At 35.5% G+C, this 24491-nt stretch overlaps 1 protein-coding gene across 1 annotated transcript in view; it reads left to right on the forward strand.

The window, feature by feature from the left end:
* Nucleotides 1-24491, forward strand: part of eIF2A (eukaryotic translation initiation factor 2A) — a 270564-nt gene that overhangs the window by 227811 nt on the left and 18262 nt on the right. The window lies entirely within an intron of this gene.

A 24491-nucleotide genomic window follows, 5' to 3' on the forward strand; every position in this document is an offset into this window, starting at 1 on the left:
ACATGTCAGAGGTTTTGAAGAAATTCGAAGACACAGAGGTGTGAGCCATTATCACGTTTTTCGTGCTGCAAGAAAAGTCTGCAACTGAGATTCACCAAACTTTGTGTCAGACTTTAGGGAACTCTGCCCCAGCATATTCAACAGTTGTTGGTTGGGTGGCCAAGTTTAAAACTGGGCATCCTGAAACAAGATGCTTCCAGGTTAGGTAGACCTTCCACAGCAATCACACCTGAAAACATCAATGCAGTGCATGCCTTGATGATAGATGAATAACAGCCAAAAACATTGCAAAGACTATGGATCCAGGGAAAGAGTTGAGGTCATTTTTGTACACATTATTGAATAATAATGTCAAGTTTTTTCTGTAAGATCTTCATCTTTCTTTTAGGTCCAGTGGTTTGTCACAGCCGATAACTTCATATAACCTAATTAATGCTTTGATAGAACAGTTAATCCTGTCTGCATGGTCTGCTGTATCTGTCAGGTGTTTTCAGGATAGTTTTTCTCTTTTGTGCATGATAAAAAAAAAATTTTTTTTAAACCTAGAGTTTCCAGGAGAAAAAAATGCTGTCACTTCAGTATGAAGACCAGCTAATTTGCCTTTGGATGAAAATTAAAATAGATTTTTTTTTTTTTACTTTGTCCTGCCATTGCTATATATTCACTGTTTTATTTCAACTCTTAGATCCTCGTTAGAATTGGTCTGAACACCATCATGTATACTACTGGGTTGGTCTTTTCTATCTTGTTCCATAAAAATTTATTTCAGCTTACTTCTGCCAGTTAACTAGCTTTCTATATTAAATTAATCTCTTTCTATATTTAATTTGCCATGTTCACAAAAATTGTGATTAAATAGAGGGAAAGTTTAATCTATTTTATAGGTTCACTGTTGAAAATGCATTTTTTTTTTTTTTTTTAATACCAAATTTGTCAGAGCAGTCATTTAATTTGGCTCAAGACACTTGTAGCAGATTTATTTAAAGGAATAATGATATTTGCATAGAATAAAGAACTTAGGCTTAATATTTGCAATTTGAATATTATATTTAATACTGGTTTTATAATGCTGTAGCTATATCCAGTTCACCTTCCTATTCATCTCTTTCAGTTATAACTTCTGATTCATAAATGTATCACAATGTGTATAGGCCCATTGAGACCTTATAGTAAGGTATTAAGCTTTTTTGAGATCAGCAAAGATTAAGATTTTTATTATATTTCCATGATTTCTCATTTGTTTGTTCTAAGGCAAGTTACTTTCTTGTCAAAGGACAAGAAAGTAACTTGCTATGCAGATGATATAGCCATCTGGCACACTAGTGCTAAAATCAAAGAATCAGAGGAAATTCTAAACAAATCCATGAGAGGATTAGAAAAATGGTCAGACGAACTCAAACTCAAAATCGACCCAGACAAAACAAAACTAAGTACATTTAGTACAGACAGGAAAAATAGACATTCCTACAATCCCAAAGTCATGATCAATAACAAGCTAATTGAAAAAGTCACAAATCCAAAATACCTTGGTATTACGCTTGATCAGGAATTACGTTTTGCACAACACATCTCTAACACTTCCAACCGAGCTCTAAAAAAATTAAATATACTGAAAAGGCTTTGTGGAACAAATTGGGGTGCAAAGCCAAAAATCCTCAAAACTACTTACACTACACTAATAAGGCCAATAATGGAATATGCAGCACCTATCTGGTCACCTTCGGCCTCATCGGTAAAGAAAAAACTAGACAAAATACAAGCAAAAGCATCCAAGATTATCATTGGTGCAGTCTCATCCACTAACAACATCAGAGCCCAACAGGAATGTGGGCTTGACCTGCTGGAGGACAGACGAAAATTTGCCACCATAAAATTCATAAATAATATCAGAAGCTACCAAAGTGATCATATCTCCCTAAAAACTTATGAACATTGGAACCAAATTTGCAGACTTCACAGATCATCGATTTTACAATATGATGACACTATCAGGAAAGAAATAGGTCTTGATCAGCAAAATGTCCACATAAACAAAGAACCTCTATTTACCAGTCCTTTACCTTCAAATACCTCCATAAATCTAAACCTTACCAAACTCTGTACAAAAAAAGAACCAAAAGAAATGCTTAAAGAAAAAGGCCTAAATACCATCAACCTTCTTTCATCCTCCAAACAGGTTATTTGTTATACCGATGGATCATCAGACACCAATATGATTAATGGAGGCGCTGGTGTTCTCCTTCTACTCCCGAAAGGTGAAAAACTTTCAATAAAAGTTGGATCTGGGAGAATCGCTTCCAATTTTACCAGCGAACTCTACACAATAAATAAAGCACTAGAAGCCTACTTAAATCTATCATCATCTCAACAATCTGAAGGAATTATAATTTACAGTGACTCAAGATCAGCTATGGAGGCAATCAAAAATGGCAATACCAAGCTCACACAAGACATCCATAAACTCTTAAATCATCTAACGTGTTTAGGTAAAAGTTGCATTTTACAATGGATTCCTGCTCATGTAGGCATTGATCACAACGAAGCAGCTGATAAATTAGCAAAAGAGGCCAGAGAACTCAACCAAGAAACTCACATGATAACACTTGCTGATGCCAATGCACTAGCAAAAGCTAAACTAATTCCATTGAAATCAGTGATACAACATCAAATTCCCGAGATCAATGCTGACAGAAGGACCTCCACCACGATAGCAAGACTACGAACAGGACATTATAGAGGAATGAAGATCAATACAGATGATACGAGAACATATAGAAACTGCAACAACTGCCCCAATACTGAACTGACACCCACTCACATCTTTACCTGTCCAGCAATTACAGCAGCCTTGCAAGAAATAGATCCTAATCCTGAACAACAGCTCTATACAAACAAAATCACAGACATAGCCAAAGCAGTACAAAGAGCACACGGAAACATCTAAGACTCTTCAAAGGACAAGACAACAACATAGGTCCATTGAGACCTTATAGTAAGGTATTAAGCTTTTTTGAGATCAGCAAAGATTAAGATTTTTATTATATTTCCATGATTTCTCATTTGTTTGTTCTAAGGCAATAATCTGGTATCATCAAATTCTATTTATCAAAAACAAAATAGGTTTGTTTCTTAGCTTACCTCAAGTATGATTGTACTAGTTTTCCAGGAATGCTTAGTGGGGAAAGTCCTTCATAATTCTAATGTTGTTTCATTTTCCTTTTTATAAATTGGTATTATGAGAGTTCTACTACAGTCATGTAAAATTTGACCTCTTGGATTATGCAGTATAACGCTGCAAAACTTGATTGATTGTGAGACATACAAAAATATTTTGGGAAAATTTGCAGAAAAGAGCAAAGCTAATAATAATGGCAAATATCTGTTGGATTTCTGCTCAGGACATGGACTGGTTATTACTAACACCATGTTACAACATAAAAATGTGCACAAATTCACATGGAGAGAAGAGGCTAGGAATAAGAAAAGTCTCATTGACTATGTTATTGTTGATAGTGATGTTTTCTCCCTGGTGCAGGACACCAGAGTGTACAGAGGATTTGAAATTGGAAGTGATCACTATTTAGTCTTGAGCAGGATAAAATTGAATTTCATATTGAAAAGAATAACATGTAAGAAAGTTTTAAAGCGAATAAAAGTTGAGCAGCTCTCAGACGTGAACTGTAGACTAAAATACAGAAATATTATTGAAAAGAAAATGAAAGAGTTTGAGAACAGGAATCAAACCTTGGAGATTCAGTGGCAAACTCTGAAGAAAACATTGATTTATTCTGTCAGAGAGGCATGTGGTGAGGTTGTCTGTAAGGATAAAAAAAATCAGAACTCCCTGGTGGACACAGGAAGTTAAAGAGGCAGTGAAGGAAAAGAAGAAAGCTTCTGTCCGCAGCTTGTACTCTTAGAGAATATAGAGACAAATGCAAGAATGCTAAACACTGTGTAAAACTAGCTAAACAAAAGTCATGGGAGGACTTTGGCAAGAATATAGAAAATAAATATCAAGAAGGTGGCAAAATATTCTGGAGGTTGTTGAAGAAGCTTAAGAATGGAGGAAAGAGTGCTGTAAAAGGAATTAGAGATGATAAAGGTGACATGAAAACGGGAGAAAAAGATATCCTTGAAGTATGGAGTAATTACTTTGAAAAACTGTTAAATGAAACAAGCAGTGATGACAGCACAGTGGTAAAAAAACACTGACCAGGCATGCAAGCAGGAATACATATCCATACTTGAAGTAGAAAAAGCCATCAAAGGCTTGAAATGTGGAAAGGCAGCAGGAGTAGATGATATTCGACCAGAAATGCTGAAGTATGGTGGTATAAGAGTCTTACAGTGGCTGCACTGCATAATTCAAAAAGCCTGGACAGAGGGACGAATTCCCGATGATTGGGGTAGAGCTCTCATAGTACCCATATATAAAAAGGGAAATAAAACTGCATGTGAGAATTACAGAGGTATTTCCCTACTGAGTGTTCCTGGCAAGATCTATGCAAGTATACTTGAGAAACAGTTGAGAAGAATTGTGGAAGAAACGCTTGGTGAAGAACAAGCTGGATTCAGGCCAAATAGAGACTGTCAGGATCAGATCTTCGCTTTACGACAAATAGTCAAGAAAGCATGGGAATATAACAAAGATCTATATTTAAGTTTTGTCGATCTGGAAAAGGCAGATGACAAGGTGCCAAGAGAGAAGCTATTCAATACACTGCAGTTATATGGTGTCAATGGGGCATTATATCAAGCAATACTTAGTCTTTATTTGAGTTGTATGTCAGCAGTTAGAATTGAAGGAAGTACAGGAAGGTGGTTTAATGTTAAATCTGGTGTGAGACAAGGATGTACATTATCCCCTCTGTTATTCATTATCTATATGGATCACATTATGAAGGAAACTGGTATTAAACATGATATCATAATTGGAGATGTTAATGTCAGCTCTTTGCTTTATGCGGATGATGTTATACTTCTAAATAAATCTGCTACAAGTCTGCAAGATTCTCTGACTAAATTGAATAGCTGTTGTAATAGATATGGTATGAAGGTCAGCAATAAAAAGACAATGAAAATGGGCAGAATCGTTGAAAATGTCAACTGTGTTGTGAATGGAGAACCTGTGGAACAAGTAAAACATTTCAGCTATTTAGGCACGATTTTTACTGAAGATGGTAAATTAAATATAGAAATAGACAACAGAATCAGCAAAGCTGGTATGGTGGGAAGTCAACTGAATAAATTCATATGGAATAAGAGAGAAATTAGTCGAAACACTAAATTAGCTGTATACAAGACGGTGTTCAAACCAGTTTTAACTTATGGATCTGAGAGCTGGGTCAGAAGTAAAACACTTGACCAAAGTCTAGAGACCACAGATATGAGAGTCCTGAGAAAGATTATAGACGTGAAGAGATGGCATCAATGGCAATATCATATTAAAAACGAGGATGTTAGGAAAGAACTTGACATTGTCAGCATCCAGGAATGCGTTAGTAGAGCTAATCTCAGGTGTTATGGTTACTTAAACAGAATGGGTGAGGAAAGATTAGCAAAACAAGTGTTCTCTGCCAGGTTGGCAGCAAAACGACCCAGAGGAAGACCAAGATATAGGTGGATTGATACGGTACAAAGTGCCTTAGACAATAGAAATATAAGATTTGATAATGTTGGAGTCTTGACAAGTAACAGACTGATTTGGAGGAAAATTATAGATAGGAAATTAATAATGATGTAATTTTTTTCATGTAGTACTATCATATCTTGTACACCCCTTGAGGGTACATGGCATTTCATCATTTGATGATGATGATGAACTCTGCAAAACATTATTCTACAGTATTTCAGGTCAGATATCATATCTGGCTGCCCTTTCATATTTCAGGTTTCTGATTGCTTTTTCTACTTGAAATATTAATGTGTACTCCTGTTGCATTCTTCATTCCTCCTGGACATTTTCTATCATTCTTTTGTTAGTTACCTCATTTTATGTTATCAGTATGATCCTTGATTTTTTGTCATATTCTTTCCTTGATTTCTAACTTTATTATTAGTTTTGAATACATTTTATTCTCTTCAAAAAATCTTCTCTTGACTTGTTTAGCTTCTTTCACATAATATGTGCTAAGAAGCACAGGTCATGTGCTTCTTAGCACATAACCTGACACTGGTACTTTTTTGTATTTAGCAAGCCTGGTTGGCCAAGTGGATAACACACCTGCTCTCTAACCAACAAGTCATGGGTTCAAATCACACTGTAGCCATGGATGGTCGTAAAAGCCTGCTCTAGATGAGCTTGTATAGCTCCTTAAGTTTATAAGATTTCTCTTTAAAAAAATTACTAGCTAAGAACTTTTTTATTTATTTATTTTATAATGACCCCACATGTGAAAGTGTTATAGAGAACAGGATGTATAACAATACAGTGCCATGTGTGGGCAAATGATTAAGGAGAAAATGTAGCCTATTGATGTTTCTTAAAGAATGGGTGGTTGTTCTCAGCAAGGAAAACAGTATGGGAGAGATTGTCTCATATGAGAGAGATCTCATTGGAACAAAGGTTCTTGGAAGAACAAAATTTATAAACAGATAGAGGATACTTCTGGGACACCTCTTACTCCCTTGCCAATTTTTTGATAGAAGATTTTGAAAACAAGCTCTTGACTCAGCCCTCCTCTCAAACCTTTTATCTAATTATGTAGATGATGTGTTATCTGTTTGGTCTCATGGCTCATACACATTACACTTTTCTGTCACCTGAATAGTCTTCACCCTAGAATCCAAATTAAAATGGAAAAGGAAACTAATAATACTCTAGCTTTCTAGACACCTTGGTCACCCCACTACCTAATAGTAACCTGTTCTTTTCAGTATACAGGAAACCCACTATCACAGGCAGATACATTCACAACCTTTTCATCAACAATGAGAATTGAAACATCTCAATAATATCGTGTCATAAAAAACACTAACCTATAGAGCCTATAACCTTTGTTCTAGTGAGATTTCCCTTCAGTAGAATTCAATCTTGTACACCACACTATTTTATCTAATGGTTACAGTTCCCACAATATCAAAACATAATCAATCCTTCCCCTAATCCAGGACCTCCTATTCAGAAAGATTTTAGAAATACTATCATCATTCCCTGTGTCCGAGGCACATCAGAAAAAATAGCCAGAATCTTAAAGAAATATAATCTTTGCATCACTTTCACGTCCCACTTAAAACTAGCTAACAGTATCTGCTCCACTAAAGATAAACTCCTTTCTCTCTCAGTTCCAGGTGTATATAGAATTCCTTGTTCCTGCAAATTGGCCTGGCCTACTATGGATCGATAGGAAGATCAGCTGCCATCTGCATGGAAGAACATAAAAATAAATAAATTTTGCAGTTTTGACTGTGGTCAATCTGGCCTTGCAGAGTTGATATAGGCAGTACAGGATGAGTGTTAATTCTGGAGCACAAGTCTTGAGCAAAACTGGAAGAATACCATCTGAACCAGGAGCACTATTAGTATCAAGATTAATAAGAGTTTTCCAGATGCCCTTTTGATAAAAGTTCAGAGGAGGCATACAGTGGGCAGTTTGTGATAGTGCAGGAGGTGATTTGCCTTAGTCGTCCATGCAAGAGTTGGAGCAAAAAATTTCTTATTATTAATGTTCCAGGCAACTCCAAGGAGTCGACAGACTCATCGAGGGAGTCCCTAACATCATGTCAAGAACAACTATTCGACATTGACACAGTATCTATCATTCCGTGCCTTGAACTCATTCATGGTTGTAGCACCCACAACAGACTCTGGAAGCTTATTCCACTCATTCACCACTCTCCAAGTAAAAAACCTAGCTCTAACACCCTTGTCAACCATGCTCTTGCCCAGCTTCCATGCATGGCCCTTAGTCCTCCCACCACCAGTCATATTTTCAAAAATATCTTCTGGATCAATCTTATAGAAACCCTTCAATAATTTGAATGTCTAAATCATATCACCCCTCCTTCGCCTAGCATCCAATCTCTGCAACCCACAAATCTTCAACCTATTCTCATAAGGTTCATTCCACAGACCTGCTATCATCTTGGTTACTCGTCTCTGGATCCTCTCCACTTCCTCCCCATCACGAAGAAACCCTGGTGCCCATAACTGGGCACAGAAGTCCAGATGGGGTCTTATCAAGGCTCGATACAGAGGAACAACAACTTGTTTGTCTCTGCATGTTAAAGTATTTTTCAGAAGCCAAGCGATTTGATGAGCCGATTCAGTCACTTTTGCAATGTGCCCCCTAAACTTTAATTCCCTATCCACCAACACTCCCAAATCCCAGGCCTCATCAATCTCCAGGAGTATGGTTCCACCAATGCGATATACTGCTGCTATTCTTTTCACCCCAAAGTGCATAACCTTACACTTTGAAACATTAAATTGACATCCATTTTTCCTAGCCCTGTCCTCCAAATCATCCTGTAAAATTTTGACATCCTGTGCACTCACAATTGCTCTACCCAACTTTGCATCATCAGCAAATAAGTGAACACTTCCTCTCAAATCCTTTCCTATATCATTGATGAACAAATTGAAAAGCAGTGGTCCAAGAACAGAGCCCTGCGGCACACCACTAGTCACAAGCCGTCTTTTAGACTCCACTCCTGCATAAACCACTCTCTGGTATCTCTCCCTCAACCACCCTCCTATTCATCTCACCAACCGTATATCTATCCCCATCTGCTCCAGTTTACTGATTAGTGTTCCATGTGGTATCCTGTCAAAGGCCTTGGCAAGGTCCAGTAGTATCACTGTAAACTCATTACCCCTATCCAGTTCAGCTGTCACTGTGTTATAAAACGTGAGCAAGTTACTGAGGCATGATCTACCCTTCACAAAACCATATTGTCCCCCATACAATATCCCATTTTCATCTATCCAATCCTGTATTCTTTTCTTGACTAATTTCTCTAAGACCTTGACAATGATTCCTGATGCTAATCAGTCGGTAATTTACAACCACAGTCTTGGAACCACCTTTATGCAGTGGAACTATTTTCCCCTCTTTCCACCCCCTCGGGACTAACCCAGACCCGAGACTCAAACAAAATGGTCAAGGGTACTGACAATTCTTTAGCTGCTTCTCGTACGACACAAGCTGGCATATCATCCAATCCCACAGATGTATTGACATTGAGGTCTTGTAATAGACTACTCACCTCCACCTCATTCACAATTCCCGTATAAACTTTTGGTTCATTCATTTCTTCAATGTCACCACCACCTGGATGATATATACTTGCAAAGTGCTCACTCAGTAACTCAACTATATCAACTGATTCAGTTACCTCCCTACCATCGGCATTCTTTAAAATCATTCTGCCATGTACATTTTTCCTTTTACTTGCTACATATCTAAAAAACTGTTTAGGATTCTCTTTAGCCTGCATGGCCAATGTTCTTTCGTAATCCTTTTTTTGCTTTTCTTACCACACTCGTTACCCTTCTGGCCTGCGCTTTATACCGTTCATGTGCCTGCCAGTCACCTTTCTCCTTAAATTCCCTCCATAGTTTCTTTTTTTGCAGCTCAAGCTTAATGGTGTTATTCATCCATTTAACCCCTACTTGATTTATTATTCGGACTCTAGGTATACAGTCAGCCATTGCTTCATGCAAACACTTCTTAACTGCCTCCCATGCACTATCAACTTCTAGTCCTTGCAGTTGTACCTGCCATGGCACTGAACCAATCAAACTCCTAAGCTTGTCATACTTTCCAGCCCAATAATTCCACATGTACCCTGTCTTAATTGAAAATTCCACACCTTTAGTCACCTCCCAAGTCAAGACCCTATGATCACTATCACCAATTGGTGGTAATGTGGTCATATTTGTTACAGCCAAATCCTTAGATGTAATTACTAGGTCAAGCACTCTCTGACCCCTAGTATTTTCCATTACATGCTGTCGCAAATAGTTATCCCTTAATAACTGCATAAAATCCAATTCCTTCCTCCCGTGTGTCCTCTCCTGCTTACAATCAATGTTACCTTAGTTGAAATCTCCCATAATAATTACCCTCCTTCCACTCATTTCTTCTATTTGCTTGTACATACTGTCACCACCATCTTTTCCATCACCTGGTCTATAGCAGCACCCAATTGTATATTTAGTTCTGCTAGCCACAATCTCACACCAAATGGCCTCAAATGTGCTCTTTTCTCTATCCTGCAATTCAACTTCTATTCTCCTTGGCTATAGCTCATCAGCTATCATCAGCAATACTCCTCCCTCCTTTTTATTCTCCCTGTCATTCCTGAACACACTATACCCATCACATTCAATCCCACTAGCAATATCATCTACAGTCTGCCATGATTCACTAATACCAATAACCTGTGGTCTGGAAGTGCTAACCATGGCCAGAAACTCTTCCTTCTTGTTCCTAATACTCCTAGCATTACTGTACATGAATTTAAGACCCCCCATTAACCCCAACCATACCTTGATGCCTTATATTAACTATCCCACTCTGATTTGTTGTCCTTATTCGCTCAGGCATATTATATTATATTCATTCATACATTCAACTGCCTCCCTAAGGACTGTATATCTACCCACCCCCCTTAATAAATCTAGTTTCCCTGAATTTGTATATCCACTACATTCAGCAACACTTTCTCAAGACTCCTTATACCGTAATCATTCAAATGCAAGCCATCTATCTTATATAGATCCTTTCGCCCATTGAACTCACTCCACACATCCACAAATTCCACACCACTCGTCATACATAACCCACGCATGAAGTCATTCGCAATTTTGGCCCTCCTTTTAAACATTTCACTGTCATACCATGGCAAAAGACTAATCATTCTAACTCTCTCACTCTTTTCTTTTGCTACCTCAAACAATTCATTCAGGTCTTCTATCATTTCCATTTTATCTCCTTTCAAATCATTCGTACCTGCCACAACAATCATTTCTTTCACCATTTCCTTTTGCTCTCTAATAAACTCAGTTACATCCTTTATGGTCGCACCAGGTTGGTACGATTTTGTCAAATCCTCTACTAACACATCTTGTACTAACGAGTCTCCATACAGCACTCTATCCTTCATTTTTTTCATGTTCACACTCATACGCCTATTTTTCCTGTCATATTTTATATTATTGGCTGGTTCATTCAGTCGACTTTTGCTCATACGCTCTAGCTGCTGTTTTGCCCTTTGTATCGCACCATTCAACAATGTGATCTCACTCATTGCATCTCTCTCATCTTTTTTATTCTCTGTAAAACTATTAATACTATCATTCACACTTTCTACATTCACACTCTCACAATTCTCTGGTACAACCTCGCTGTTTCTTGTCACATCCCTATTTTCTTCATTCTGAAGTTTGACAAAAATATCACACTCACGATCCGAAATACACTTCAATTCCTCATTCTCCCTACATTTTCTACACACATTCACTCCTTTAGTATCATCTAACCACACTCTGACCGCAAAACGTACATTTCGCAGATAGTACACTGAATCATCTCCTTTACATTACCGTTCTTAAAAGAAGATGGCGAACCATCATTACTGGCCGTCATTTTCCTTCGTACTGAAGCCATACTTACTAGTAATGTATTTTATCAAATTATAAATTATAAACACCAAAAAACACACAATCAGATGCACTAAGATACGCAAGGCAAACAAAACTACGCAATATTAAAGTAAATTTATCAACGATAACTGAAAATAACGCTTCTGTTATCAGATGCTTTCACGAACACTACACACTACGAATCCCTCTAGTGGCGACTTCCCGACATAGATTATGTTATAAAACCAAATATTATACCAAGAGGTTTGCCTTTTGTGAACAGCTGTCGTGTCTACTTTCCTTGAAATACCTTTCTTCTTATCTCTAAATACTCTTCTGGCCGTATCTCTGATAAGAGTGAAACTGAGGTCTTGTGAGACAAAGAACTGCAAATGGCAGATGCCAATTTCTTTGTCTCAGCTCTGGTTCTATCTCCCTCTTCAAACTCAGAGAATATTTATTTGTATGAGCTGCGCCACTCTGAATCCTAGGATATATTGAAATTTATGACCAAGGAGATAGAAACTAGTCAGCATTCACTCTTCTCAGCTAAAATTTTATAACTCACAATCGTGACCTTAAATTAAACTGTTTCCCACCCTTTGTGTGGTTCATCTTACTTTAAGCAAGTGCAGTAGTTCTAGATAAAGACGAGACAAAATTCATAACAAAACCTTTTAATTACACTGATAAATCGTACAATACATTTAGAAAAGCTTAGTCAGTCATTCAATTAAAACCCTACATATATTACTTAACTCACGTACACATAGTTAATTTAAACACTGTTCATAATTATATCTCAGAACACAAATTCATAAGGTTTAGTCACTTAGTCTTATCTCTCTCATAATTACACATAAAATTCCAATTACGAATTCCCCTTAACAGTCCTATTCAATTAACACATTTATCTCTTTCCTAAACCTGAACAAACTAAATTAAATTTCCTTCAAACACATTTACGAGTCATTAACATATTCCCTTTCTAAATAATCAGCTACAGTTCAAGGAATGTCTCTCAGCACACAATTCAAATCTTCTCGTTTAATTCTCTAAGTAGTAGACATAAAGTTCACCTTCCCAGTTTGCAGCATTTTCTACTTAGGCCACTTCAGATCTTACATCAGGCTATTTCCTTGAATGGTCGTACTTCACTTCCATAGGACTTCTACTAGATTTCCCGTTATACTTCGAATGGAATTATTCACTCGTTTTCCACCATTAGGATCTGCTGGGCTTTGTTTCTGACTGGTAGTTTCACTCTGTCATTCGCTCGTATCTTCCACTAACAAAGGAAACCGACGTGGAACCTCCATACCAGTCGGACTTCCATGGCACAGGAATCAGCAGCTGGAAAGCATTTAAAAAGCCTGGTTCATAGTGTTCCCTCTGCTTTTAAACCACACGGCGTTTTTCTCTGTCATCATACGTTCCTTACATCTCGCTGCACTTAACGCCACTTGTGGAATCTTCTTGAAACTCTCGTAACTTTACGGTGGAAAGGGGGGGAGGTCACCGTGCTACTTAACAGATATACTGAAGTTGGCCGTTTCACATTTAACTTATTTTCTTGTTTCACTTTTGTCCAGCAAATAGTTAGTTGTTCACATATAAACTCAGACTAAGCAATTACATTAATTAGTACAACGAAATTTCACAATACTAAATAAAATTATATAAGACTAAATTACTTTTTTTTTTACGAGTTTCTTTATTTCTGTTAAATCATTATTTTTTCTATAAGAGTGATTACAATGTTAAGTCTTCCGACATAACACAGCCTCCCTTATTCTGTCTTTCCTCAAATTACAACTTTCAACTATTCAAAAAATATATCACAAATTTCTAATTTCTGCTTTCTTCTTACCTACACGGTGTAATATTCTACATTTTTCTTCATTGTTTTATCTATTCCTTTATCTACCTGTCTATTTCTTTACTTATTATTACTTCTTGCCCTCCTTTTATTCTGCTGCTAGTTAGACTACGTTTTGAAGATCTATCTAACGTGACAGTCCCTGAGCAATCACACAATATCAATTAAGAAATTTATTTATCTTAACGACTGCACCACTTAATTGGTATAATTTTGTTTGAAAGTCAGGGCGAGAAGAAGACAAAATTTAATGTAACACGTCTATACAATTTTCAAAAATGCAAGTCGTGGTTCGCTGTTATAATTTACTCCATCAGGTTCGCTAATAATTTTCGGGATAGTGCATTGGCTTAGAAATGAGAACTAGGTAGTTATAAAAACAAAACATGTTTATTTTCAAGCCAAAGATATAATATAGAGCATAGAAAAAATTGATTAAATATTAACTTAAACAAAATGCACTTTAAATCACAAATTAATTTGCTATCTGAACAACATAAACTGCAATGCTTTCACTAGCAGAATGACTCAATCTTGCTTGACATAAAAGTATCTTCTATGGCACAATTTAACTCATAAGCATGCACAATTATTCTAGGAAGGATATTACACTAAATTTTCTTCCAATACATTCACTACTTATATAAGACTATTTCAGACATTACTTCAAGCATCCTATGAATTAGACAACCTTAACAAATCAACTTCTTCCCTTATTAAAATATTCACATATAACTGCCATTTAACAAATAACCTCTTTCTTTCTATTACGTAGTTACAATCGTATTACAAAATGAAGGCTTACTTGTTAGCAAATCTCAGGAAGAAAGTCAGATTTCTTGAGTGATACACATAGATACTTTCATCAGGTCAATCTTCGATCATTTTCTTTTGACATGCGCACTGGAGTTCTGCCGCGGCTATCCGCAGCATAGAGCGAGCAGGCGGCAGGAAGAACAATCAATTTTCTACTCCAGAAGAAGCCCTCGTTGGTGAAGAGCCGAGATCCAAGAGAAAATCAGCTACAGGTCAAAAAGCCTTGAACCATGTGCTGTATTGCCCATTTATTCTATTCTTCAGTCCTTTGTTCTAAATTCGTAACATTCCCGGATTAGCCACAAGCAATGAATGAACCTACTTCATCCCTGGTCGCATGACCTTATGATTCTCGTGGCATTTGGTGCTAATCCAGCTTATTTCTTTTTAAGTTCTTAATAACAATAGAGTGCAGGTGCACTTTAAAAGCATTTATACTTTTACGATTTTATATTATTACAGACAAAATTTATTGTAAAATATTTAGTGAAAATTCTTTAAACAAAACTTATTTCTCGCGATATTTTACAAAGGCCACCCTTTTCTCTAAAAAAATTAAACTCAAAGGTTTAATTTTTTTGTTCTTTGCTTCCCCCGTTCTCTGGAGATGAATGACTAGTTTCTTACACTTTCAATTTTGAAACCTTTGTTGACACATACGACAATTTTTCACATAATTGCCGATATCATTTTTCATTTCTTTCCATGTGTAGTTTTCACTAATTGGTGCCATGTTTTATCAAATTCCTTATGTCCATTTGAATCATGGAACTGGTAAATTATCCATGGAATCATACCTCTTGGAACAAGAACCCTTTCTGCAAATTTTCCCAAGACTCTCCTCCTTGACAAGAGAAGTCCGTCTTTGTCTAGGTAAAGTGTTTTGAGGAATACTCGGTTCCTGGCAATATGGTCACCTCTCTTAATTTTTTCATATATATTCCTCAACTCAGGATCTCCTTTCTGAGCCTCTATAATATGGGGCTTACCCCAGGTTTGACGATGAGGAGGTTTATATAAGACTTTTCCTAAAGTCTCAGTACTGGTTAGCTTATCTATGTTACTGTCTTCCCTCTTAACAGGGTCAGCTAGTGCAACACTGGAAATCGTATATGTTTCAATAACCATTCCCTTTTCGGGACTTCCGTTTTCTACAGGATTATCGAAAGAGTCATTTGAGTCAGATCAACACTTGTCTTTATCTTTCTTTGTTTGTTTGTCTCTTCATCTTTCTGCCTTTATTTACTGGCTTGGTTCTCTTGTCAACCTTTTTTACCTGAGACCTAGGATTGCTGCTGCTCTTTTGTGCACATATAATTCCCTTAGGGAAATATTCCCTCTTTGGAAATCACAGGAGAAGTTGCACTTCTGCAGAAAATTCAATCCCAAAATAATTTGAATGCTCGGACAAGAGGACATAAGAAGAATTAACAATTCTTGGGAAACGTTCAAATTAAAGTCAGGTAGCTTAATGACTACTTTTATCTTTCTCTGAGTACATACTTCAGATTTTGAGATACCTGTTAGCTTGATTGGCTTTCTCAGCTCTATCACGTTATTTGTGATACGGGTACTTACTCTCTTGAAGAATGACCTGTTTTTATAGCTGAGACGTGGGATCCAGTAGGATATCACAAGGTATCCCTCTTACCAAGCCTTGAATAACTGTCAGAGAACTATCAGGTCCCTTTCTGATGTAATTCTTTTGTCTTCTCTGATAGTCTTGAGAACTTTTGTTATTAAACATGACATTTGATTCATATCTCATTCCTGTAGGGGATGAATTTCTCTTCATAAAGCAGAAAATGTCCTACTTGTTACAGTTGTAACATTTAGGTGGCTTTCTTCTGCCTTTCTCTTCACTTTCCCCCCTTTCCTGACATGGATTAAATTTTGGGGGCCATCATTTTGAGCTCACCTAATTCTTTGATAATGCCGTCTAATCGCTCCATTACCGGTTGATGTAACCTCTATATTTCTTGCTTATTTAACAATCTTACTGACTCCATGTCAAAGGGATCAGTTAACTTCGGTTTGGTGGTCAATTTCTCTTCGCTTACAACCTTAACATGAGCCATGTTCTCTAGGTTTATGTCCTTTCCTTCCACTTCTCTTGGGGGTTTTTCTTTCAGCATATCAAGAACCTTTTTTGAGTTACAGGTGGAATGACCTACTTGTTTAATTGAGTTTACTTGTTTGGGGATAGAGGCGGAATGTATATCACCAAGCCTTTCTTCTCTGTCTCTGACTGCAAGGTAACACTCTTCCAAGTTCTTTATTTTCTTTTTATGTGCTGTTTCTTTTAGTTCTTCCCTTAATCCCAATCGAAATAGATAGAAGACTGCCCAATCTAAATGTGGCTTATCCTCCTCAGAAACACTCAGACTACTTGCAAGAGTTAGTAATTTATTATAGAAGTCTGTAACACTTTCTTTGTTTCCTTGTCCGCATTTCTGTAACTTCCAAAGATTGGAGCTTACATTCCTCACTTTGGAATACTGAGATATTAAAGTATCCTTAAACTTTGAATACTCTAACGAATCTTTCAGAATAGGGGAAGCATTTAAAAAGATCTTTGCTTTATCAACCAGTTTGTTTCTTAGGAGAATCAGTAACTGGAAGTCCATCCACCTCCCAATTTTTCTTAATTCCTCTACAAAACCAAAATAGGAATGAATGTCATCATTTTCGTCCTCGATGGAATAACAAAGTGAGGATTTACAGTCCTAAAAAATTCCTTGTCATCCATTCTTATGTCAGTGCTGGTTACTTTACAATCAGTTGTATCACAATTTATATAAATTCAATTTCAAATTGCAAAAAATTTTCAACTTGCTAAACTTTACCTGTTCCTTAAGCCAGAACTATCCCAATCCACTTCACTTGAATTTTATTATGTGGATTTTATCCTGCCAACGGCTGCACCATTGTAATATTCTACGTTCTTCTTCTTTGTTTTATCTATTCCTTTATCTACCTGTCTATTTCCTTACTTATTATTACTTCTTGCCCTCCTTTTATTCTGTTGCTAGTTAGACTAAGTTTTGAAGATCTATCTAACGTGATAGTCCCTGAGCAATCACACAATGTCAATTAAGAAATTTATTTATCTTAACGACTGCACCACTTAATTGGTATAATTTTGTTTTAAAGTCAGGGCGAGAAGAAGACAAAATTTAATGTAACACGTCTATACAATTTTCAAAAATGCAAGTCGTGGTTCGCTGTTATAATTTACTCCATCAGGTTCGCTAATAATTTTCGGGATAGTGCATTGGCTTAGGAATGAGAACCAGGTAGTTATAAAAACAAAACATGTTTATTTTCAAGCCAAAGATATAATATAGAGCATAGAAAAAATTGATTAAATATTAACTTAAACAAAATGCACTTTAAATCACAAATTAATTCGCTATCTGAACAACATAAACTGTAATGCTTTCACTAGCAGAATGACTCAATCTTGCTTGACATAAAAGTATCTTCTATGGCACAATTTAACTCATAAGCATGCACAATTATTCTAGGAAGGATATTACACTAAATTTTCTTCCAATACATTCACTACTTATATAAGACTATTTCAGACATTACTTCAAGCATCTTATGAATTAGACAACCTTAACAAAACGACTTCTTCCCTTATTAAAATGTTCACATGTAACTGCCATTTTACAAATAACCTCTTTCTTTCTATTACAATTCTAGTTACAATCGTATTACATACTACAAAATGAACGCTTACTTGTTAGCAAATCTCGAGAGGATAGTCAGATTTCTTTAGTGATACACGTAGATACTTTCATCAGGTCAATCCTCGATAATTTTCTTTCGACATGCGCACATATTTTGAAATTTGTTTTTTTATATATTTGCCGTGGCTGTCGGCACCCTAGAGTGAGCGGGTGATGGGAACGATCATCCTTCTACTCCGGAAGGAGCCCTCGTAGATGAAGAGCCAAGGTCCAAGAGAAAATCAGCTACAGGTCGGAAAGCCTTGAACCATGTGCTGTATTGTCCTTTTGTTCTAAATTCGGAACATTCCAGGATTAGCCACAAGCAATGAATGAACCTACGTCATCGCTGGCCGCTGAACCTTACGATTCTCGTGGCATTAGGCGCTAATCCGGCTTATTTCTTTTTAAGCTCTTAATAACAATTCTAGAGTGCAGGTGCACTTTAACAGCATTTATACTTTTACAATTTTATATTATTACAACTAACTAAGTACATTCTTTTATTTTATTATTACAGACAAAATTTATTGTAAAATATTTAGCAAAAATTCTTTAAACAAAACTTATTTCTTGCGATATTTTACAACGGCACTGTACTATAGGTTTTGTAAGCTATGGTATATTGGTTGCGCTTGATTATTGAACTCTTGCTCTCCATACATTGCTTTCTGATACATGTGGGTTGTAGGTCAACCATTTTCTTATCAATGACATCAGTTTATTTTCCACCCCCACTTTATATAGTGTTCCATGCTATACCGTAACCTTTCATGCAGAATTCTCTCAAATGTAAATACCATCTTATCCAACATATTTTATTTTATGAATCATAAAGAACATCATTGTGAGTCAAAGAAAAAAGCTAGAAATTTGAATACAACAGAATAGAGAAACATGTGCATTACAATAGTTCTTCCTTCTAAATATGCAGTCACAACATAGTAGCTAGGATAAAATACCGTGTGTGTTAATAAAATAATAAACAAAAAAAAACTTTGTATATATAAATGGATTATTTAATACATTTAAGAATAACAATTTCTCCATCTTTTGATGTCGAAAGGCAGTGATTATGATTTAAGTTAGGCTATTGTGGTAAATCTTCGGCATATTCTGTGAATTAACATTCAGATTTATAGTTATGCAAAAGTTTGGTATTATCCCATTGGATCCCACTGCTTGTGTTGTCTGTTCTATGCTGAACTAGACCAGATTTGTGAGCTTTGATAATTTGGATATGTCTCTAGTGTTCTGAAGTACTTTAACTGATCCACCCATTTGACCTAAATAGATAAGTTATTGGATGGACTTGGTAAATGGGTTGCTAACTTATCTGGTTGTCCATCAACTAAAAACGAACTGAATGTTTAATAGAGGGCCATAAGTTTTATTTCTTCTGCCAAGTTCCATTTTTAGACTTTATACATAATGTAGATTCAAAGAAAGACTCTTATTATTTTTAAATAAAATTTATTTAGCTGGTACCCCCCCCCCCCCAATAGAATGGAAAAAAGCAATTGTGATACCTATCTTTAAAAAAGGTAATAGAGATGACCCTAAAAACTACAGTATACTAAATTCCTGTTACAAAAACAAAATATATAGCAGAATCTTAAATAGCAAACTAATGAAATATTCCGAAAACTTTATTTTAGAAGTACAGAATGGATTTAGAAAAGGACGGTCATGTATAGACCCAGCCTTTTGCCTAAAATCAATAATAGAGAAAAGAAGAGAATACAATTTAGGAACACATTGCACTTATTGACTTTGAAAAAGCTTTGTCAAATGCTTTTTCAAAGTCAATAAAAGAAGCATATTATTTAACATATTAAAAGAAAGACAAATACCAAATAATATCCTAAAAGCTATCATAAGTATATATGAAAATAATCAAATACAAATAAGATTAAATCACGAGCTAGCATATACGAGAGAGATAAACCAAGGGGTCCGACATGGATGTCCCCTCTCAGCAACTCTTTTTAATATTTACTTAAATGAAATAATAATAAAATGGAATAAAAATTTCCATCAAGGTATTAAACTTTCTCCTACTGTGAACTTAAACACTCTCCTTTTTGCTGACGACCAAATACTAATTACAAATTCTGAAGATAACTTACAGAAAGCTATTTTAGATCTAAATGAAATAGCCAAAGATTATGGTATGATAATATCAACAGAAAAATCAAAAACTATGACCTTTAAAGGTCAAGATCTTAGAACAGGTGAATTCATTTAACTACCTAGGATGTATGATCACATATGAAAATGAAAAAGATATAAACATAAAAATTGCAAAATATTTAAAAATAATAGGTGTAATTAACTCTATATTTAAACCAAACCTAGTTCAAAAATAAACCAGACTAAACGTATACAATACATTAGCCCTACCAGTCTTAATGTATGGAAGCAAAATCTGGACAATAAAACAAAAAGACAAACAAAGATTAATAATAGCTGAAATGAAGTTTATGAGAAAAACTGCAAAGTATACTCTGTTTGATCACAAAAGAAACAAAGAAATTATGAAAGAATTAAACCAAGAATCAGTAATAGAAAAAATAAAAATATATAAACATAAATGGATGAAGCACGTTCAAAGAATGAAAACAGAAATATTACCAAAACATGCCTTAAAGTAAAAGCCATTAGGAAAACGAAAACCAGGACGTCCTCTTAAACGATTCAACGATGACTTCTAAGGCCATAACAGGCCATGCTGGTGTTATATCCAGAGGGGGGGGGGGGGGGGATAATATTTTATTTTATATTCTATTTTCCTTCCTTTCATATATATATATTCTCTTTTCTATACACTCAATTGTTATTATAGTGATATTATATTTCTGGTGCGAATAAAAGGAGGTAGTATTCTTATGGATTAATCAACCCTTCTATTCTTCTGATAATTGATTCTCCTATTTCGACACAGAGAAAATTTATTTGTACTGCGCCACCCCGCGTCTAGATAATCGAAAGCGTAATATCCAGGAATCAATGATCAGAGAACACAATATCACTATTACTTTAAAGACTTACTATATATTTATTTCTATCCTTAAGCACATTACAGTCGTGGTCCTATATTAATAAATTGGGTTCCCGCTTAGATCCGAAATTTTATGAGTGGTAAAGATGAAATTAAGTCAGGCAAGCACATACTTCAAATTAACACAAAACATTTATTATACAAAAAAACATAGAAATTACACACACTTTAAGATCTTAACTCGCATTTAAATATCAAGGTTAAACTCTTTCTTTCTTCTAGAACAACACAACTCAAACTTCATTAGCTTATCTGGCTACCTAGCAGAATATCTCAGGATTACACTTAGCTCACATCAGTAGAACATACAATTTTATCAACTGAGATCAAATATAAACTCATATACATACAAAATATTTTTCAACTCGATCATACAAATTAATCTCAGCTCCTTCCCTATAAAATTCCTGAAGTCCTTTTCTCTAAATTTCGTTACTCTAAATAAATCTTATCAAACTTCCTACACATTCTCAAGGAACTTACATTATCTCAATACACACATTTCTATGAGCTTACATTAACTAAACACACGTTCTCAAGGAACTTATTAAGATATCACAATCCGTTCTCGAGGAACAAAGAAATTACTAAGCCACGTTTCCTTGGAACAAAATATTAAACTCTCGCATTCGTTCGACATGAACACTTATTAAGACTACACACGTCCCGTCTTTATGAATCCAAAATGCAAAGACAAAGAATTTCTTACTGAGACTGAAGTCATACTTTCCTTCTCAGCTCGATATCTGGAATGGTGGTTCCTCTTTCCTGTTCCATAGACCCTTATATTGGGAGACTGTACCGCATACCATACGTGGATGTTGCGTCTTTGTCAGTAACATACAACATGGCCCTGAGGTTATCTGCCTTGGCTATCACAGGAGTGCATACTTTCTGACTACACGACATCATTCCATAGGTTTACTACCTTAGGTCTCCGTGAGTTTCGGCGTCTACATACTGGAACACAGGAACACAAGAGCAAAAGCTCCGAGCTGGGAGACAATAGAGAGTGTTTGCTTTTCCATTTTGTATCTCGTGCTTTCTTCTGCTATTGGTTCTTCTCTTTTCTTGAACAGCGCATGTCTCTTTTGACAACTAGCGCCAAATTCACTGCCGACTATCATCCTTGCCACATTGCATGACGAGCAGCGCCAAATATACTCTAGCAGATGATATATTTTTTTGCGTGCATTAATCATACTCAGAATCTCGTGTCTTGCCCTAGGCAGGCACTCTAAATAAGGGGATTAAGTTCCAAGGTCCCGTGCATAGTTTACAGCATAATCCTTTTTGTGAACAGTACTGCTTACAATTCAAAGTTGTTACTTATATCTTACAATTTATTTTACAATTAAGTGGAGTACAATATTAGACAAAATTTTACTATTTAGTTCTGATTAACAAGAATTTGCTTTAGGAATGGTAGATCATGTTAAACTCTGAAAGAGATACTATAATTGTACAATTCTTCTCATTCAGAATTTATCACTGGGCCTAAATCCTTGATACGCATGATTGTGATGATGACATAATGTAGAAAGGAATATTAGTCATTACGAAAAGCGATTTGAAATATCCATTTATATCTTATAGCCATATTGCAGTTGACCAGAGAGATTGAGAATATCACCTATGGCATTAGAATAGCCTTGGTTTTCACTAAAGACATTAACTCTGCCCAGGAGACCACATATTTGCCTTTTATTAGTGCTATTAGCTTTCACTAGCTTGGCACACAGACAGCCTGACAACTGTTTCAGTATTTTGGTTATCATCAGAGATTAGGCAAGAACCCTGGGTTGGTTCAGTTATAAAAAGGATATTAATATCCATTTATATATTATTGCCAAATTACTGAGTGGTTTGGGGACACTTACTGATAAAATCAATCACCGGACAGCAAGATAACTGGGGTGGAGGGAGAGTTGGGAAGAGATATGGAGAGATAGGGGAAGGGCTGTAATAATAGATTAAGCTAGGATATAAGGCCCAGCTTCTTCCCATAAGATGTCAGGTGCTACATTCTCTATCTATTCCTCCTCCTTCCCCAAAATCTCTTTTCAATTAACATATCTTCAGTCTTGTCTGATATCTATATTTGTCAACCAGCATCATGAATCATCTGGTCTTTCTCTTTCATAATAAGGTGGTGGTGGTGGTGTAATTTAGAGATGCCTGTGGTGGCTTTGACATTTGCATACACATGATCTTGACAAAACATATGCAGTTTGTTAGAAGTATATTAGAATAAATAATTTATTCCATCTCCAGTATGCTGGAGATACATTATCATGGAATTAGAATTCCTTTAGAAGAATTCTTCTATCTTTAGCATTTTCTATTGTGGTTCAGTGGCTGCTCTTAATAATTGTTTAACTTGGTCATTCAGGTTGTTGTTGTTTTTTTAATGGAAAGAAATTGTACTTAAGAATAATATTTTATTTAATTATTAAACTATTAAATATTATTAATATAATTAAATACTATTAAATATAATTAAATAAATTATACTATTAAATTAAACTATATAAATTATTAAAATGTATGCATACAAATCTTTGCGTATGAAGTATCTTCATGAATAGTTACCTTAGTATATATGAGTATTTAATATTAATCATTATGCTACTATTTCACCAAAATATATGTTCTTAATGATTAAATAAAATTTAATTATAACCATGAGTGATAATTGGCAACTAAGTATTTTAGATTACTTCAGTTTAATTTAGTTCTTCGATGTGTCACTCTGAAATAATAAGTGCTAACTTTCAGATAGAAAAATAAGTTTCAATCATCATCATCAAATTCCTGACATGTATCCTCAAGGGGTGTACAGGATATGATAGTACTACATGAAAAACTTACATCACCACTATCTTCCTATCTACAATTTTCCTCCAATTATCAATCTGTTACCTGTCAAGACTCCAACATTATCAGATCTTACATTTCTATCTTCTAAGGCAATTTTTACCATATCAATTCACCTATATCTTGGTCTTCCTCTGGGAGTCTTTTTCCTGCCAACCTGGCAGAGAACACTTGTTTTGCTACTCTTTCCTCTCCCATTCTGTTTAAGTGACCATACCACCTGAGATTAGCTCTTCTAACAATAAGTTTCAAATACTTCTTAAAAAAGAAAAGAAAGAAAGTAACTAACTTTGTCAAGTTAACTCTGCAGCCAAAGATTTGATAGTCATAATTTTGTTCATTTAAGCTAAGTTACAATAATTTAACTATAAATAAAGGTAACAATGTTCCCTTAACAGAAAATGATTTCTGCAGTTATTCTGAAAGCTTAAAAAATATTATTTTATTGTTACAATAGCTTAGGAAAGGAAATATTTAAATTGATCACTTCAGTTAAAGTAATATTTTGTTTACAAATATTTATAGAAGGGTGTCATT

This window comes from Typopeltis vanoorti, chromosome 13 (assembly GCF_054136105.1).
Source record: "Typopeltis vanoorti isolate ZY-2024b chromosome 13, IOZ_Tvanoo_1.0, whole genome shotgun sequence".
Lineage (NCBI taxonomy): Eukaryota > Metazoa > Arthropoda > Arachnida > Uropygi > Thelyphonidae > Typopeltis > Typopeltis vanoorti.